Below are 18,719 nucleotides of genomic sequence, written 5' to 3'. Positions count from 1 at the left end.
TTGCTTATCTTTCCTAGAGATGCCTCCCTAAGCCCAGAGCAAGACTTGCTGGGCAGCCAGCAGAGTTAGCAGGGCTGATAGGAATATCTGATCCCCCAAAATTAAAGGGAATGACAATGTGGGAACAAAGCTTGGAGGATAAGTAGCCTGTGCTATGGAAAATCACCTCAGCTTTTTATCCTGCTGGATTTAAAGAGGTAAATGGCTGAGGAGGGGTTGCCACCAACATGGCTTTTATTTACAATCCCAAGAGAACTGGTCCTCCTGGAATGGATCTATGGAGGGGAAAGGACCTTCCTGCACAATGCTYCCCGTGAAAACCCCTGGAAATAGAAAACAAAATGACTCTGCCTTTCTTGCCCTTCCCAAAAATAACCCCCAAGCCTCTGGAGCACCGTGGGTGGACCCTGTGCTGCTTATCCAGCTCCTTCCCAGCCTCCTGCAGATGTTTGCAGGAATGAGATGCTCAAGGGCAGCCAAATTCCCCTGAAAACCCCAACGTGGGGAATGGGGCCCATGGATGCAGCAACACAAGAATGCTGCTCTGGAGAGCCTCGGGCTGAGGGGCAGCGGTGCAGCCATCCCCCCAGGAACCAGACACTCCCAAGAGCAGATAAAAGGGATAAGGGCTGGCTGCCTGCCCGTGGAAAATCCCAGCTCCATCTTCTCACCTGGAGCTGTTTGCAGAGTCTCCTCCTGCATTAGCATAAGCAAAGCTGCCCCGATGCTGCCTTCGATCCTGCTCTGCTGCTGCTCCTGYTGGGATTCCAGGCTATTTCTAATGTCATTCCCTCCTTTCCCGTGGCACCTGGAGCAGGACCAGCCTGGCATGTCCTGGCCACTGGTGTGGCAGACAGACCCGTCCTGGTGGCCTTTCATCAGCCCTGCCCCGCAGCCATTGCACCCATCCCATGGGTCAGCTGGTGAAATTCCTGTGCCAGCCATTCCCTGGGCTGGCCACTCGTGCTGGGTGCTGTGGGAATGATTTTTGGCACCCCTAAACACCCCCTTTTCCAGCTCATAGCAAAAAAAAAAATCCATCACCCGAGCCCCCAAACAGCATTGCACGTTGCAAAGGTATTAAAATAATCGATCTGCAGGTGTTTGGAACTCATTTGCATAATGCAAGGATATTATTAATTGTCAATTAGTAATCAAATGGCACTAATGTACCTGGCRCAGGGAGGGAATATGCAGCTGGGGCTCTGTGACTGGAAAAACACCCAGCCCTGTGTAATTAAATGTCTTCTCCAGGCTCACCCCACCCTGCTGGCCTGGGCACTTCTGTGGGAAGCTTCCCACACCGCTGGGATGGGGCAGCACTGGGATGGGTCAGTGCTGGGATGGGGCAGCTCCAGGCTGGAATTCTGCCGATCGTACAGCTGAATTTTTCTTTCCTGGTGTTGCTGGGATGGCTGGGGAGGATTGGATCTCTCCATGGCACGTGGAACGAGCAGCACAATTCCAGGAGCTGGTAGGAGCCATGCATTGGTTAATTTGAGTGTCTGAGGAATAAGACCTGGCTTAGACTTAGTTTTAGGCTGGGTRTGAAGCCCAGCTCAAGGGAGGGCAGGCCTGGTGCTCCTCATGCAGCAGTTTCAGACCCAGCCCTGTCACAAACACAACTTTGGGAGTGTGATCAATCCAATCTGGCTCCACGGCCAGGGCTGTTTGCTGGGCTCAGAGGTGGAGGATGGAAAAGGTTTCCTCTGCCTTGGAAACTGTCCTGATTATCCCTGAGAAATTGGGATTGATACTTGGAAAAACACACTGAGAGTGTTTTCTCTACTTTGTTTAGCTGATTGCCTCCTAGGCTGGGCAGATAAATGTCTGCAGCAGCATTCCATGTTCCTGAAAAACTGGGAAAGCCTCAGGCGTAGGGAATATTGCTGTAAAGAGGGGAAAATCCCCACTGTGGGTGAGGGTGATGAGGAGATGGCACCAGCCTTCGTCCAGGGCCAGCTGCCCTGGCAGGGGTCCTGGCTGTTCCAGGGAGTGATGCTGCCGCTCTTTCCTTACATACACAGCAAAAATTGGGGACTTTCTGATTTTTTAAAATTTTATTTGGGGAGGATTTTTGGTTTGTGGTGATATCCACACCCTCCAGAACACCATGAGACTGGACAGAGCCATGAATTCCTGTTCTGACAATCCCTTTTTCAAGGCAGCATCTCTCTAATCACCAGTGGCACAAAACAAATCACTCCAAGTGTGTGCTGAGAGTCCGTGTAAATTAGGGGTGTGGGATGTGCTGGCATATCCAATGCGGGGAGGGGTGCAAATGGATTCCTACTGCCAGAGGGCAGGGATAGATGGGATATTGGGAAAAAATTTTTGGTGATGAGGGTGGGGAGGCCCTGGCACAGGGTGCCCAGAGAAGCTGTGGCTGCTCCTGGATCCCTGGAAGTGGATCCTGGGCCACAATGGGCTGGGCTTGGAGTATCCTGGGATAGTGGAAATTGTCCCTGCACATGGCAGGGGTGCAATGAGATGGGCTTGAAGGTCCCTTCCAATCCAAACCATTCTGGGATTCCAAAAATCAAGGGAGCTGGCTGTGGGGCCATGAACAGCAGAGCTTGGGGGCTTGCTTTCTGCGAAGCACCAAAATAAAGAATCCCTTCAGAACAAGGGGTCTAAGGAGCGAGTTTGCAGCAGGAAAGGTGCAAAGTGAGTGCCCTAGACTGGAGAAAATCATGGCTGGAGATAGAGGAAACTATGCCTGGGCTTTGGAGCAGGATGGGAAATGGGGTCAGCCAGGATTGGGATTATTGGGTGGGACAGTGCAGCAGCACTCCAGTCCCCCTGCAAATAAATTTATTCATCTAAAATTCACCGGGTGCTGATGGAGCAGGGAGTGGTGCTCCAAGCAGGGTTTCAGTGGGGTGACATTTTCCCAGACTTGTCCTGGGATGTCCACAGCATTTCCCTTTGTTCAGGGAAGGTCTTGGACAAAAATGTTGGCACGGCGCAATGATGGGCAAGGCTGAACAAGGAAACCTGGGATTTCTCCCTCACTGCTCATCACCAGCTTCCAGGCACTTAATTTTTAGTATTTTTCTTTTTAAATCATTGGAAATGATCTCCTGGGATGGATGAGAGTCAGGGCGTTGCATTTCATGCCCCTACAGTAACATGTGTCAGGGTTCTCCTTTAAACSTCTATTTCCCAAGGCTTTATATCTGGATCATAAAAATTCAGAGGAGGGAGGAAGGAAAAAAAGGARTCCCATAAAAGGAGGTCGTAGCCACAGCTGCTTTTGGTTTATTGTGCTCCAAGAGCTCATAAACAGCTTGKGTTTGGAAGTGGAGAGGGCCAGGTCCAGCTGCCATGGGATGTTTGGGGTAGGAACCCAGGGATTTTGGGGGTGCGGTGAAAATGTGAGACCGGATTGAGGTTTTGGTGATTGGGGCTTGTCCCAATAATGCCCTGCCCAGGGACACAGRTCCTGCCAGGGATGGAGGGCAGGGCTGCTGCACCCACTGGTGGGGTGGGACCCCAAAATGGGGTAGAATYCTAAAATCYCAGAGTGGTTTGAGTTGGAAGGAACCTCAAAGACCATCCAGTTCCAACCCCCCTGACACAGRCAGGGACACCTTCCACTRTCCCAGGGTGCTCCAAGCCCCAYCCAACCTGGCCTGGGACACTTCCAGGGATGGGGCAGAGGTGGGGGGCCTGCCAGGCTGGGGACATTTTTAGGGTGTGCCAGATCCATCCCAAAGCTGTGATTCCTCCCTCGTGCCATGCACCGACTCACAGCCACAGCCCTGGGGAAGAGAGAGCCGGCTCTTTCCCTCCCAGTTTGCTTTAATGGAACCAGTGCCTGGGCTCCTGCTGGGAATCCCGGATTTCCCAGAGCCTGGGAAGGGAGGAAGAGGGAGGAAATTCYWTCCTGGAAGTGSAGGACCCCRGGCTGMRTCTGCTCCCTCATCTGCAGGRTGCYTGGTCACCCCAGCACCCACGGTGGGTGGTTTGGGCACTGTGCTCACCCCAGGAGCTCCAGAGTGGAATCTGTCTGCTCCTCCCTGTGCAGGCTGGTCCGGGGCACATCCCTGAGCCTGCCCTGCCCTTGGTGTCCCCTCAGCCCATTCCGGTGTCCTGCACATCCCAGACACGAGGCAATGATTTCATTTCAGGGCCGTGTTTTCCAGAAATTAAATTTGGCGATGATCTGGAAGACAACATCCTTCCAGGGTGGGCTTTACCGGCTTCCCGAGGGATGAATGCTTTTGGAGCAGGATAACCCTACTGGGTGAAAGCTGGGGATGATCACTTTGGCACAGGGCTGTGCCTGTGCCTGACTCACCACCCAAACACGTTCCGTGCTCCGTGTCACAGATTGGGAGCCAGAGCAGCGTGTGGAGCTGGCAGGGGGAAGGCGCCGGCGGCCGGAGATGCCACAGCTGCTGCTTCCCGGGGAAACGGCGTGTCTGGGAAATGTTTCCACTGAGAGTTGCCSTTCAAACCAAAACAAAACGATGCCTTTTCCTGCTACACAGAAGGGAGGGAGGGCAGTGAGAAGMGTGGAATCAGAATTCYAGAATGCTTTGGATTGGAAGGGACCTTAAAAATAATTTCATTTCAACCTCTTGCCATGGAGAGAGAAACTTTCCACTAGCCCAGGTTGCTCAGGTTTTATATATAAATGACCAAATATATAAATGACCAAATATTCTACATACCTATCTAAATGTATATCCACATATCCACAGGCTCGCCCTGCCAAAGGAGCACCCCAAAATCCTGCCTGGAAAAACACACTGCAATAATGCACCGTGGTTTTGCAACCTCTCAAATGCATTTGCTCACTCAAAGGTTTACGAGAACATTCCTGAGCTCTGATATTAACTCACAGCTAAATAAGAAAATAAACAGATAAATAAAGAGTTTGCTGCAACAGCAGGGAGATATTCCCAATCCATGGAATCTCTCCAGTGAGATTCTCCAGGGAACTCGACAGAAATACAGCACAACCAAAGCCTGTGGGTGTTTCTGAGCTGGTGTCCAGTGCTGGTTCACTGTGCAGCCTCAAAATTTTTTTTTTTTTTTTTTTTTTTTTTTTTTTTTTTTTTTTTGGCCCTGGGGAGTGATGGAGGAGTGGGAGATCCCCTTGGGGTAGGATGGAATGAGGGAGGGGGAAGGAGACACACTGGGAGAAGTGGGGAAGTAAAAAGGGGGTGGCTACAGTGAAGGGATGTAGGGATATGGGGACCACAGCAAGGTGCTCAGGGAACTCGGACACTCCAGGAGCTCACGGATTCAGGGAGATCAGRGATTTGGGGAGCTTGGAGACCCCAGGAGCTCAGGGATTCAGGGAGATCAGGGATTTGGAGAGCTTGGAGACTCCAGGAGCTCAGGGATTCAGGCAGATTAGGGATTTGGAGAGCTTGGATACCCCAGGAGCTCAGGGATTCAGGGAGATCAGGGATTTGGGGAGCTTGGAGACCCCAGGAGCTCAGGGATTTGGGGAGCTTGGATACCCCAGGAGCTCAGGCACCTCAGGATCCGGGGAGCTCAGGGCCACAGGGAGCTCGGCTGCATCTGTCTGGCTCCCGTGTGCCATTAATAAACACAAAGGGATTAACGAGCTATTTGTRGGAGCCCATTAGACAAATATTAGCCCAGTTATGGATCCTCCTGGAGGCCGCCTYAGTCCATTTCATAAAAATCAATTCGCTTTCAAGCAGGAAATGCCACGGCGGCTTCAAAAAGCCGAGGGATTGCACAAATCCTGCCCAGCAGCAGCGGCACCTTTGGAACCCATCACGGGAGGTGCCTGTTCTGATCCAACCCCWAAATCCCGGTGCTGTCACTATCCCRGTGCTCCCGGGGTTGGTTTGAGGCCGTGCTGGCCGCTGTGTCGGTGACCCCGGTGGGAAGCGGTTCCTGCTGTCTCCAAAAGGGGTTTTCAGCCCTGCTGTGACTCAACCCCCTGGCAGGGACTGTTGGCACCAGCCYTGGAGCACCTCGGGGTGCCAGAGTGGGATTAGGTGGATGTGGAGGTGGTTTATGGAATGAGATTGGCTCTAAGGTCCTTTCCAACCCAARCCATTCCGTGTTTCCATGATCCTGTCCCCAGCTGCTCCAGGCTCCTCGAGCATGGGGCAGGAGCAGGGATGCTCAGGATGAGCCCATGGTGCTGCTGGGCTTCGAGGGGGCTCTGCTTTTCCTTGGATTCCCATCCCCTCTCCCCTTTGGCATCCATCCCTTCCCCTGCCAGCGGAGTGCTGACCTTGGCCGGGGCCGCTGGGAAGCCCCGGAGCACAAACAGCTCTTCACAGCAGCAGTAAATCATTGATAGGTGGCTGATGGACACATGGGGCCACGGCCAAGCTCCAGGGGCTCCCGGGGCTGCTTTGACCCTGGGGATGGAGGAGGTGGCCTGAGCTGGCTTTTCCCAGCTGCAATCCTGTGTGCACAGCACGAGGCTGGAGCCCTGTTTCCCTGAGCAGAGAGGTGCCTGCCTGTTTTCCCTGGGGATCCAAACAGCACCATCCTATTCCCAAAGCATCCCAGAAAATTGTGCTGGCACCGGGGTTGTTTYAAACCATGCCCAGGAAAGCACATCCCAGCGGGCTTGTGCCACCCCAGGGCACAGGGATGGAGAGAATGCCGAGCCCGTGGGAGYCTTTGGGTCCTTCTGTGATGAAATKRYCACYRAAAACTGTGGGWRAAACAAAAWCTCTCCAACATTTTTAATATTAGAGAGTCAAGGCATCAGGATGTTGTTCTGGCTAGGATGTGAGAGCTGGGGTTTAAATGATGAACAAATCCTAATTTAACTGGGTTAGTGCATGAGGGTGTGACTGAGGTGCACTGGAGGATCTCCAGTTCTCCCAGTGTGAATGTGGGACTGGTCCATGACCCCTCATGCTCAGTCCATTCCCGATGTGGCTGCACTTTGCACGGGGACAGAACAAATCCAACCCTGCTCCCCTGACCTGCTTGGCACTGCCCCCTCATCCCGGCTTTATTCTGGAGCCAGGCTTCTCTGGGYCAGGTTTGGAGCAAAACCTGCAGCTTCWGGACTCCATTCCCRGATTTCACCCTGGCTCCTGCAAGGAGCCAAATCCTACTGCGTGGAAAATAGGTGAGCAAGGAGGTGGATCAGCAGGATGCCAGGGGTGGGATGTGCACCCCACACCTCCTCCTCTGGAGCACCCTGGTCCCTGATGGGTGCCCTGGCTCTTTGCACTCTTTCCCAACGCAAATTCCACTTGTTTTTTGTTTTTATTTTGTTTTTTTTTTTTCAGCAGCAAAATTCCCTGAGCAGTTTTCCTCCCACCCCACCACACTGAGGGAGGGGATTCTCTCATGTCTCGTAGCATCGGGGCTGTTGGTGACCCCCCCTAAAGGGGGCCCTTACTGGGGTTTCTCTCCCGTTCCAGGGCACGGGAGCAGCCCTGAGGCATCTGCCCCTCCGTCAGATGGGATTGAAGTCACGGAGTGGCGGTGAAGCCGGAGAGCCGGAGAACAGACGGGCTAAAAATATTCCCCCGCTCCTGTGATCTTTCCTCCCCGTGCGCCCCTCCCCGCCGCCCTTTCCTGCTTTTTTTACCACAATTCCATGGGATTTCARCAGCTCTGGAAGGCTGAGAGAAAACTCTGGGAATAACCCCCAGGCCCAGAGASACGAAAAAAACCCTTTTGGGCGCCAGAAAACAGAAAGGACGGTGGAGCTGGGGTAGAAGGGGGGRAAAACCGGGCTTTTTAAAGCGGGAAATGCCGAGTGGATTTAGGAACGGGCTGCGGGGGCGGGCTGTGGAAAAACCAGACCTACTCCACAGAAAATCCCTGCCCACCTCACCCCGGATTTATCAAAAACTTGGTGACAAATCCCGGCTCGGCTCCCCGGTTTGGGTGAGAACCGGGGGGATTCGGTTTGGGGGTTCGGGGCGATCCCGCCTTTCCCTCCAGCCATCCCGAGGAATCTCCAATCGCTCCCGGCTGCTGCGGCTCGCTGCTCAAGGGGATGTTGGGCTGGAGAAACTGCGATTACTGCCGGGTAGATKAGCAGAATGCGCCGTATCAGCAGCGCCGAGCCGGGGGGACGCATCCCCGCCGGATGCACGCTTGGATTTTCTTGATGGTTCCAATACTCGGGGATTCAGGCTGGATTTTCTCGCTCTTCAGCCTCGTCGGGCTTAAATCTCATGCAGCTCCTTTTTATTTTCGTCCTTGCTGACTTTCCAGGCAAAGCCTGGGCAGGGTAAATACAGAGAGAGATTTGGGGGGGGCAGTTAAATGTAGTGACACCCCCTCCCCCGCTAAAATCTGATGGAAACAGCCCATCTGGGAGCACCCCCTGAATTCCTGGGGAGCCAGGAGTGGTTTGGTATTGCTCAAGGAGCTGTCCCCCTCTCCACCTGGCTCCTGAGCTGGGGTGTTCCCAGCCACTCCCAGGGATTCTCCCTCTATCCCAGCACCATCCAAGGCTGGCTCCTGCATGCTGGGTACCGGCTTTCCCAAAATTCACAATTCATTATTCAAAATGGATGGAATTAGTGCTGTACCCAAATGGGTACACTCAGGAAAGTGGGGCAGCTGTGGGGTAAAACCCCTGAGGAGGGGTCCCAATGTATGCTTAGACTTTTAATTATAAACCAAATTAAAGCACAGGCTCGGTTATATCTCTGTGAATTGGGCATTTATGGCCAAAAATCAACTGGAATTCTCCTGAACAGCCCAGAAAACACTGGAGAAGATCCCTCTATGCTGGTGATTTCTATGCTGGGGGGACAGGGACTCGTCCACCCCAGTCTGGACAGGGGGGGAGGAAGAGCTTCCTTGGAAATCCCCGTGAAATGCAGGAATGRGAGCGAGGTCCAGCTCCTCTCCAGAGTTTATAGCAACGCTCTGGCTGTTGTGGTTCCAAGCTGGGCTTTCTTTATTTAATTTCTTCCCCTTATGGGCTGAGAAACCATCCCAGCCCCAGCACAGCCTTCTCACAGTAGCTGGGATTTGTTTTGCTCTCTCGTCCAGGGAGGAATTTCTAAATTCCAGCTGCAGGCAGAGCTGGAGCCCTGGAATATTCTGAGTTGGAAGGGGCCCATCAGGATCACCGAGGCTGAGGCTGTGCCAGGTGTCATCAAGCAGCGGTGACAGCCCTGTCCCCAAATGCACCCCACAAGGCTCGTGGGCAGTGCTGAGGTCCCCGTGCTGCTGCTCCAGGGTAAATTTTCCCAGCAGGACATCCCAAAAATCCCTAGAAATGGATGCTGAGCACTGACAGCAGCGAGCCTGGGTCRGCACAACTGATTCCCCCAGCCTTTGGGAAGGGAATGGGATGCAGAGATTGGAATGGGTTTAGTTGTTATTTTGTTGCTTTTTGAATAATTTTTATGCCATTAACAAAATCCGAGGGAAACTATGAGATAAGAGAGCTCCCACATCCATCCCTGCCGGAGACAATGCCGGCATTGAAATTCTGGGATGGGAGACGCTCGGCTGGTGATAATGCAGGATCACAGTGAGCCCCTGCTATTTCCTGTCCTCTCTGTATAAATACATCCAGTGCGAGAAAAACACGCGTATTTTATGGGAATGGTATTTTCAGTCATAACTATAAAACCTATTATTATTGTTATTATTATTATTAATAACACTAATAATAATATTTTGAGACAGGCCTAGCAAAGCCATTAGCTAGGCAAAAAGAACAAAACCAACCCCAAAAGAATTCCATTTACTCCATTTTTTTCCATCTGCGTTTCCACTCCTTGGGACTCGGAGTGAGATTAATTCCACARTTGTGAGAGAAATGTCACCGGAGTCTTTGGGCTTTTCCTTTCCCAGAGCGGAGAGGCAGAGTGGACACTGGCTGAGGTCCATCTTTCCGAGCTYTCCCCACGGTGCAGCCCGGGATGGTTTTCCTGGAGCCTTTTCTCCTCCAGCCTCGGGAGCATCTCCCGTCGGAATGAGCCGAGACATTTCTGCGGGGCTCTGGAGCGGCGCTCGCACCCGCACCATCCGCGGCGGTGTTTATACATCGCCTCGCTGGCATCCGAGAGCTCTTCCTGCTGCTTTATTTAGCCTCTGCGGCAAGGCAGGCGCTGGGTTCCTGTGTTCCTCTATTCCACAGGGCTTGGAATGGGGCTGGGATGTGCTCAGCGGGACCGACCCGTCCCCCCACCACCGTGTCCCGCTTGTGCCACCCCGCAACCCTAAAATGTTTTATGGGTTTGGATAAAGAGCCAAAGGGCGGCTTTGCCTGGTTATCCCCCTGTTATGTGTAGAATGGGTATTTCCAGAGGGAGATTTTGGGGAAAAAAAGACATTTCTGGCTGGAAAGACAGGCCCTGCTTGGACAGGATGCTCCTGGTGCCCTCAGCAATGGCACCAGCAGCTTTGTAAGGATTCCAGAGGGAGATGTTGGGTAAAAACTCTTTCCCAATTCCACATGGCATGGACAGGAGCWCGAGAACGAGCCCAAAACCGACGATTTTCCAGCCCCAGCCCTGCCAAAAGCCAGGTTGTTTTTTTCCATGAGGAGAGCGGCGTGTTGGATTCCCAGAGCTGGTACCGTGCACTCCCATAATGTAATTACCCAGCACGATCTGTTGAGCTGCAAACAGATTTCAGCAAGGAGCGTCAGGGTGTTCACAGCAGAGCTGCTCTTTATTTAGGGCTGGGAACAAGCGGCTCCTCTCTCCCAGAGCCTCGTAGAGACTGCGGGGGCCGAGGCGGCCTCGCGGGTCAGCCYAAGAAACGCCTGCAGACACTCAAAAGTGAGGAATAAATAACTACTCCAAAAACAATCTCGCCAGATGGCACTTCTGAAGGAGGAGCGGCTCGGAGATGCTTTGCTGCTAATTTATGGTGCTGCTGCTGTTGCTATTCCCGGCCTGGGTCACCTATGGAGAGGGATCCGTGTGTGTTTCGGCTCCGAGGGGTGGCCGGGCCCCACGGGAGTGAGCCCAGCTCACCTTTCTCCAGCTTCCAGGTGGAGAGATCTCTCCGGAGGGATTCAGGGCATCAGCGGGGGATTTAATGGGAATGGGGTTTAATGCTGCTCCGGCCTTGGTTTGATGTGCCAGAGGCACAGCCAGGGCTGAGGATGCAAGGGGGGTGTGGGGGTCCCCTGTCCGAGGGTGTTTGGACCCCCAYGGAGGACACGGGAGTCCCTTCCCTGGGAGATCACAGAATCCCAGGGTTGTTTGGATCAGAAGGGATCTKAAAGAACATCTTGTTCATGGCAGGGACACCTTCCCCTATCCCAGGCTGCTCCAAGCCCTGTCCAGCCTGGCCTTGGGCACTGCCAGGGATCCAGGGGCAGSCACAGCTTCTCTGGGCACCCTGTGCCAGGGCCTYCCCACCCTCACAGGGAAGAATTTCTCCCTCGTATCCAGTCTAACCCTGCCCTCTGTCACTGGGAAGMCATTCCCCCTTAAGTCCCTCTGCAGCTCYYTTGGAGCCCCTTCGGGCACTGGAARGGGCTCTGAGGTCAATCCAAGCTGAGCACCCCCAGSTCTCCCAGCCTGTCTCCAGAGCAGYGGTTCCCCAGCCCCCGGAGCATCTCCGTGGTCTTCTCCAGCTCCGCTCCCCGAGATCCTGCCGGGAGGATGCTCAGCTCCGCTCCCGGGCGCGTTCGGGTGGCTCCAGTCCCGCAGGGACGGTGCCCGATGCCCTCCCGGGGGATGCTCAGGCTCTTTCCAGAGCCGTTCGTGGGCACGGTGGCAGCGGCTGCCCGACTCCCCACGCCTCCTCCRRGGCMAACACTCRGCTCCCCTGCCCCGGSCCGTCCCGTTCCCGTCCCGTTCCCGACCCTTTCCCCGCTGTCCCGGGCACGGCGCCGGGGCGGGAGGCGGTGCCGGTGCCGCTCGGGGCGGTGCGGGGCGGCCCGGGAAGGGGCGGGGGCGGCGGGATGGGCTGGGCTGGGCTGGGCTCGGCACGGCTCGGCTCGGCACGGCGGGGTTCGGCACGGCTCGGCTCGGCACGGCTGGCACGGCTGCCTGGCAGCGCGCTCCCCGCAGCCGCAGGTAGGTGCGTGCCCGGCGCTCCGCTCCGCGCTCCCGCTCGGCTCATCCCGGCTCGGCTCATCCCGGTTGCGCTCCGTTCGGCTCGGTTCGGCTCGCTTTGGCCCGGCCCGGCCCGGCTCGGCTCGGCCCCGCGGGGCTGTGCCGCGGGTGGGCCCGGCGCGGCCGCTTGTTGCGCTCGGGGGCGAGTTGGAGCCGGAGCGGTGCGAGCGGCCCCGGCTGCAGGAATGCGAGTCATTTCCTCCGCCCGCCCGCGGGAGCTGCGGCTCCGCCGGAACCCCCCCACGGCCCCCGACGGCCGCGACACGGCCACGACACGGCCACGACACGGCCACGACACGGCCACGGCCACGCCGGACCCGCTCCGCTGCAGGGCGCGCTCCCGGGGCGCGCTCGCCCACGGGGCCCCTCGCCTCTGGGTCACGCTCGCCCACGGGTCCCCTCGTCGGCGGGACCCCTCACCCGTGGGTCACCTCGCCCCCTCACCCACAGGTCTCGCTCACCCATGGGACCCTTTTTCCCTGGGTCTCACTCGCCCACGGGGCTCACTCRGCCTTGGGACCCCTGTCCCCTGGGTGACACTCACCCACAGGTCCCCTCACCCATGGGACCTCTTGCTTTCTGGGTCACACTCACCCACAGGTTCTCTCACCTGTGGGTCACCATCACCCATGGGTGCCCTCATTTCTAGTTCATCACCCACGGGTCCCTTTGTCCCAGGTCACACTCACTCATCCATRGCTCCCTTTGCCCGTGGGTCCCCTCACCCCGGGGTCTCACTCACCCGCAGGCCTCTTGTCCCTGGGTCACGCTCACCCAAATATCCTCTTCCCATGGGTCCCCTCAGCCTGGGTCCCACATCCCCGCTGGGTCCCCTCATCCATAGTGCTCTCTGCCTTTTTTCCGTGGGTTGTGCTGACCCCCGGGCCCCCTCAGCTGTGGTTCCCATCATCTCTTGGTTCCTTTACCTGTGCTCCTCCCCTCCTGTTTCTGGGTCACTGTCACCTGTGTCACCTCGTTGTCCGTGGGTTCCCCTCACCCACGGGTGCCCCCCACCCATGGAGGTGCTCACGGTGACACTCAGTCCCTGGCAGTGTCACCGATGGCCATCTCCGTGTTTCCCATCAGGAATGCTGTCCCTGCCCYGTTCTGGAAGCGGCGAGGATAAATCCGTGCGGCTCCTAAGCCGGGCTTTATCTRCCACGGTGCCCTCGTGGCAGCGGGGAAATTGGGGCTGAGCTTTCCCAGGCTGCAGCTGAGATTTTCCAGGAGCATCCTCGGTGTTCCCGTGTCCTTTGACGGGCCCGTGGGAGTGAGGCACATCCCGACCCTGCCATGCCCCTGGCCTCCCGCCACCTTCGCTGCCATCTCCCGTTCCTGACTCGTCCTCTTCCCTGCTCATTGCCTGCCTGGCCATCAGGATGTTTTTCCCTCTAAGCCAAACTCTGCTTTTCCAGAGATGCTTCCGCGTGGCGCTGATGGAGCTTTGCTGCTCTGCCTAATTCTGGGCTGGTTTGTGTTGGTGTTTTTCCACAGGGCTCGCCCTCCCTCTCCGAATCTTGGATAGAGCTGGGATTAATTCGAGCTCTCTTGCCTGAAAGAGATGTTGTTCCRTTTAAAATTCCCAATCCCGAAGGCATATTGGAGTTTGGTTCTAGGTACTGGATTTTTACTATCGGTTTTTTAAAGGGGTTTCTTTTTTTAAACCGGGTTTATTCAGGCTCTTTAAACCCCGAGTCTGTAAGCAATTATTCCATTACATGAAAGTCAGGAYGCTGAGAAAGATTAATTCAGACCAGATGTAAAAATAAATGGGAATTTAAAATTAAGATGATGTCAGTTCCCTCCTGCTAAAAAAAAAACCCGGCAGCCTTTGGACTCCAGATGGAGTATACAAACCATGGCGCTGGTTAAAATATCTGCCTGCTCCTTAATTGAGTTTTCTCCGGCTTTATTTTTCCCCCCTTGACTGAAAAGTGGGCTTAGGATATTTTTCCCAAAAAGCTTTCCCCCGTTGTGGCTGGGGCGGGGAAGTTGATGGAGGCTGTGGCGTGGCCGAGGAGCTTTCCCAGCTGGAAAACTGGAGAGCGGCGCTGCTGAGGGAACACAAATCTCCCTCTGCCCGCCCCGGGATTAAAAAAATCAGGAACTTGGTTTGGCTTCGTTTTGCTGGATTTGGAGCTGGAGATGAGGACGCCAGAGAGGGCAGCAGGAGTTCTGGATAGTCCGGGCGTGGATTGGAGTATTTTGACATAAAATGGAGCTGGGTTTTGGGCTCTTGGGTGTCTGCAAAGCCCTTTGCATCCTATTTTTTTCCCCTCCATGTGCACCAAGCACATTCCCCAGAGTGGGAACGGGTTTGGGCACCAATCCCATATAGTGGAGTAAGACTGTGAGTGGGGTATTGGGAATGGGACTCCCCAAAAGTGCCTGCCAGCGAGAAGGAAGGGTTTGTCCAGGGTCAGAGCGTCTTGGGGGTGTGTTATTATCTAAAACAACATAAATATTCATAATTTTATACTATTAATATTAATATTTATGTGACAATATTAATTCTGTAATATTATATTGTTAATTAAATTTGAAATATGACTTTAATTTACAAATAGGGAGCTCCCTGGTGTGGAGACTCAGGGCTGTGCTTTCTGTGGTGCAGGGAATTCGGGATAGTGATTCTGGCCCTTAGGGCTGCTTTGTGGTCCAGGGATCCCACAGCCAAATCCCAAGGGATTTAGGGCAGCTGCTGCCGGTGTGGGCTGCAGCCTGCCCACAGAGAGGGGAGCAAAGGCAGTGCTCCACATCCATGTGCATCCTTGAGAGTGATCCTGTCATCCTGGCAGTGGGATCGCAGCTCTGGGAGCTTTGGGATTGTTGGTGCTGGGATAGTTCATAAAATGCTTGGGAACGCCTTGGGACAGGCTCTGGAGCGGGATGGGAGAGCTGGGATGTCCTGAGCTGGGATGTCCTGGAACAGCTCTCTCCAACCCAGCCCTGATTTTGTTGTAATCCCAAAGGCTCAGGGAGAGTTTCCCAGAAGAAAATCTGATGGAAGGGGCTGTTCTGTGGCAGAGGGAAGAGGAAGAGCAGGCGCTGTCCCTCCCTCTCTGGAGCCCCTGCCAGGGGAAATCCATCTCGGTGTCCATCCCTGCCAGAGCCCGGGACACTTTATTTATATTTTAACGCTCCAAAATCAGGGAATGAAGAGGCCTGGGATGGCTCTGCYGTGGGCTGGATGGAAAATCAGCTCTTCCAGCCTGGATTCCGTGACCAGATAGGCAGGGGAGCGGTTTCCTGAGCTGCCACGGCTCAGCCCGTGCTGCCCCACAGAATGTGATGTCCCATGGGGCTCATTATCCCATTTTTAGGATAATCCACATGGCTTAGCCATCCCTGCCCGTTGCTGTGCCCCASTGCAAGAAGGTGGGGGAGGATGAGGAAAAGGAGGAATGTTGAGGTGGAGACAGGCAAGAGCTCCTGGAGGAACTTTCCTCGGAGAGGCTTTTTGGATCCCCCCAGCACTCGGGGGCATCTGCAGGGGCTGGTGGGGGCTGGCCCCCGGCTGCCCAGGCTGAGTTTCCAGCATCCAAATAGCTTTTGTGGCGGATGAAGTAATGGAATATTTATAACCGAGTCCTTTTTCCCAGTGAAGGTCTCTTTCATCTGCCTCYCTTCATTAGGAGGAAACTGTTGAGTTCATGAAGAATTGGAGACGATTTTAATTACGGGGCAACCGCAAGCAGGAATTAATCTGGCTTTTGGGTTCGGAGAAGCTGCATTAAGGGACGGCCCTAAAACTTGTAATAACAGCTCTGTGCATACCTGGGCCTGTGATGTGGGGTGAAACCCACTCCAGACTCTTCAAAACAAGAAATTCCTGCCCTGTGAATTCATCTTCCCGTCTCGCCCCGCGCTTTGGGCAGCCTCTGGCTCTGGGATGGCCCCTGCCTACGTGTGGGTCCTGGGCTGGATCCCTTCCCTCGCCCCTGGGGTGCTCCAGGARGGCTGGAGAAAAAGCCTGGTGATGGGTTGGAGCCAGGGAATYGTGGAGTTGTTGAGGTTGGAAAAGATCTCCAGGATTGYRTCCAACYYTYCCCCMRSMRKKSCSRRGSCMWCSSYKRMCCMMKGSCCCSARKKSYKSSWKSMMMMSGSYKKTWAAWYCCYYCMRGGRWKGRRRWKGSYKRWKGGGSMRGRWTTTKKTWAAAAAGCGGATGTTTTGGCAAGGAGGGATGGATTTGCRTGCTGGAGAAATGGGCAGGACCTGCCTGGAGGCTGTGGATCGTGGCTGGGTTGAACRGGGGGCACTGGGATGTCTGGTGAGTGCCACAGGGGTACAAACCTGACCCAAACCCACGAGGACTGAGACTCATCTGCTTCCTTCAAATCCGATAAAACCCATGGAGAGGGAAAAATGCTGCTCATCCACCCAGCCTCRCATCACATCCGCAGAATCTGGAAGAAAACCCCACCTCAGCCAGCAAGTTCAAGCGGTGTTCAGTCCCCACCCTGGAATTCCATCCACATTTTTATTTCTGAGGAGAGCCTGCTCCAGCACCTCCATCTGCACCGATCCCAGGCTCTGCCTGCCCTCGGATGTGTTTGCAGGACCCCGGGACCAGCAAATCCCTCGCCGAGTCAGCAGCRCCAGCCCCGGCTGCTTTTCCCAGGTTTTTTTGCGGGATGTTTTCTTTGCAGCGGAGCTTTGCGACGGGATTTATCCCATGGCATCAGCGCGAGGGAGGGAGACAATATTCCAGCAGCCTGGGCTTGGAAAACACGCTGGAACGCGGAATTTTCTCGGCGTGGCTCTGGAGTTATGAGCAGTTTGCGGTGCCTTCCTATGGGATTTTAATGCTCTTTTCCCTACAGCGGGGAAAACATGGCTGGAAGGCCTGGATCTCCTCACGCTGCAGAGGCTGATCCATGCTCAAGTCCTCATTCCCGGTGTTTTTTCCAGCTGATTTTGCTCCCTGGATGGAAAACCCTTTGGAAAATGCCTAGGGTGGAGGTTCCTGCTTGGAGAGTGGGGTGAGCTGTGTCACCCCGTCTGCTGCGGGGTGATCCAGAGGGGCTCTCCCTTCAATCCAGGATCTTTCCAGCTTGGAGCCAGCAAGGTTGGGCTAGATCTCTAAAAGTCCCTTCCAACCCAAACCATTCCACGATTCCATGTTTGTGCCTCCTGCCGACATTTCCGCCGGAGCGGGAACGACTCAGCTCGGGGTCCCGGGGAATCAAAGCCGGCATTGTCGGAACGAGCTGCAGATGCTTGGAAAGAATTTGCCGGCGTCTGGCYGAGACTGCTGCAGGCACAGCACCCTGGAAAGGGCTTTGTGTGTSCCCTCGCTGAATCCCTGCAGCTCCCAGGACTGGCAGAGCCCCTGGGAAGCGCCTGGAACAGAGGGAATTTCCGTCGGGACCGTCCCCGTGCGGTGGGATGATGGAATGTTCTCATTCAGCAGCAGGAGCTGCGATGTTTTCTATACAAATACCAAAATATATAGTTTGGGGTTTTTTTTTTCTTTTCCGTGCTCTGCTGACGCCAGCTCGTGTGGTTTAATCCCTRGTGCTCTGGGGCCAATCCAGGCTGCAGGAGGAGGAGGAAATGCAGTGACTGGTGTGGGGATGGACAGCCCTGGAATGCCAGAGAGTGACMGGACAAGAGGGAATGGTTTTAAAYKGSMRRRGGSMARGKTWRRWKGGRWKKTKGGRARGRAWTYCYKGSYKGGRRGGKKGGGRRGSCYTKGSMMMRGGKKSCCMRRRRARSYKKKGKYWSCCCYKGRWYCCYKGSARKKSCCMASRSCMARKTTGGGMTAGTGGAAGGTGTCCCTGCCCACRTGGGGCAGATCCCAGGAGAGAATCCCAGTGATGGATTCTCCAATAACTCAGCAGCAGGTGCTGCCTGCAGCTGGAATTCCAAACAGGTTGTGGCCCATGGAGCTGCCCTGGGATGAAGCTCTTGTGCACTCCTGGGACTGGAGGAGCCCTCTGGGTGGGTGCAGGACACGGAGGGTGCTGGAGTCACCCCAGGACACGGCTGCTTTGCCAGGAACGCGGCCCCTCCCCGGCTCACCCCGCGCAAGTCACGTCACGCCGGTGCCCGGGAGCTGCCGGTGCCCGGCCACGCCAGGACCTGCCAAATTCCTTCAGCCCTGTTCCGTGTGCTCTGAGCTCTAATGAACCCTGGAACCAGCCTGGCCACGGTGCTGCCGGCTCCCGTTGGGATCAGCCACAGGCACATCATCCCAGTTTYCCCAAAAACACGTGCTGGAGGTCAGGCCACAGCAGTGCCAGCCAGGTGGATGGTGGCTGGGAGCTCTCAGAGCCATTTGCAACTCGTTTTTTATCTTTTTTCTTTAAGTTTTTTGTTTTTGGAGAGCAAAACCCCAAACAAAAAAAAAAAAAAAAAACAAAAAAAACCCAAACAAAAAAAAAAAAAAAAAAGGAGGATGGGAAAGAATGGGTCCCCTGTAAGGATATTGCAATCCTTATTGCACAGATGCATGGATGCAATGCAGGGCCATGATGCTGGGCCAGAATACATTCTATAATCCACAGACGCATGGATGAAATGCACGGATGCCAGGAAATTCCAAAACTGTATATGGATACCACAATGCAATGCACGGATGCCATGATGTTCCAAGTCAATGCATGGATGCAATGCAGGGCCACGATGTGGGGTCAGAATACATCCCATAATCCATGGATGCATGGATGCAATGCAGGGCTGCAATTTATCCCACAATTTAT

At 54.9% G+C, this 18,719-nt stretch overlaps 1 protein-coding gene across 1 annotated transcript in view; it reads left to right on the top strand.

Moving 5' to 3' along the window:
- The first annotated feature begins 11,891 nt into the window (after positions 1 to 11,891).
- The window catches only part of FRMD6 (FERM domain containing 6), a 17,902-nt gene continuing 11,074 nt past the window's right edge, over positions 11,892 to 18,719 (top strand). The window contains exons 1-2 of the mRNA XM_057387730.1: positions 11,892 to 11,975; positions 13,509 to 13,630. The gene's annotated coding sequence lies outside the window, so the exon portion shown is untranslated. The remainder of the gene's footprint in view (positions 11,976 to 13,508; positions 13,631 to 18,719) is intronic.

This window comes from Malurus melanocephalus, unplaced genomic scaffold (assembly GCF_030028575.1).
Source record: "Malurus melanocephalus ecotype Western Australia unplaced genomic scaffold, MMel_1.1 scaffold_1327, whole genome shotgun sequence".
Classification (NCBI taxonomy): domain Eukaryota; kingdom Metazoa; phylum Chordata; class Aves; order Passeriformes; family Maluridae; genus Malurus; species Malurus melanocephalus.
Note: the sequence above shows the minus strand (reverse complement) of the source record. Positions and strands in the feature narration are given on the sequence as shown.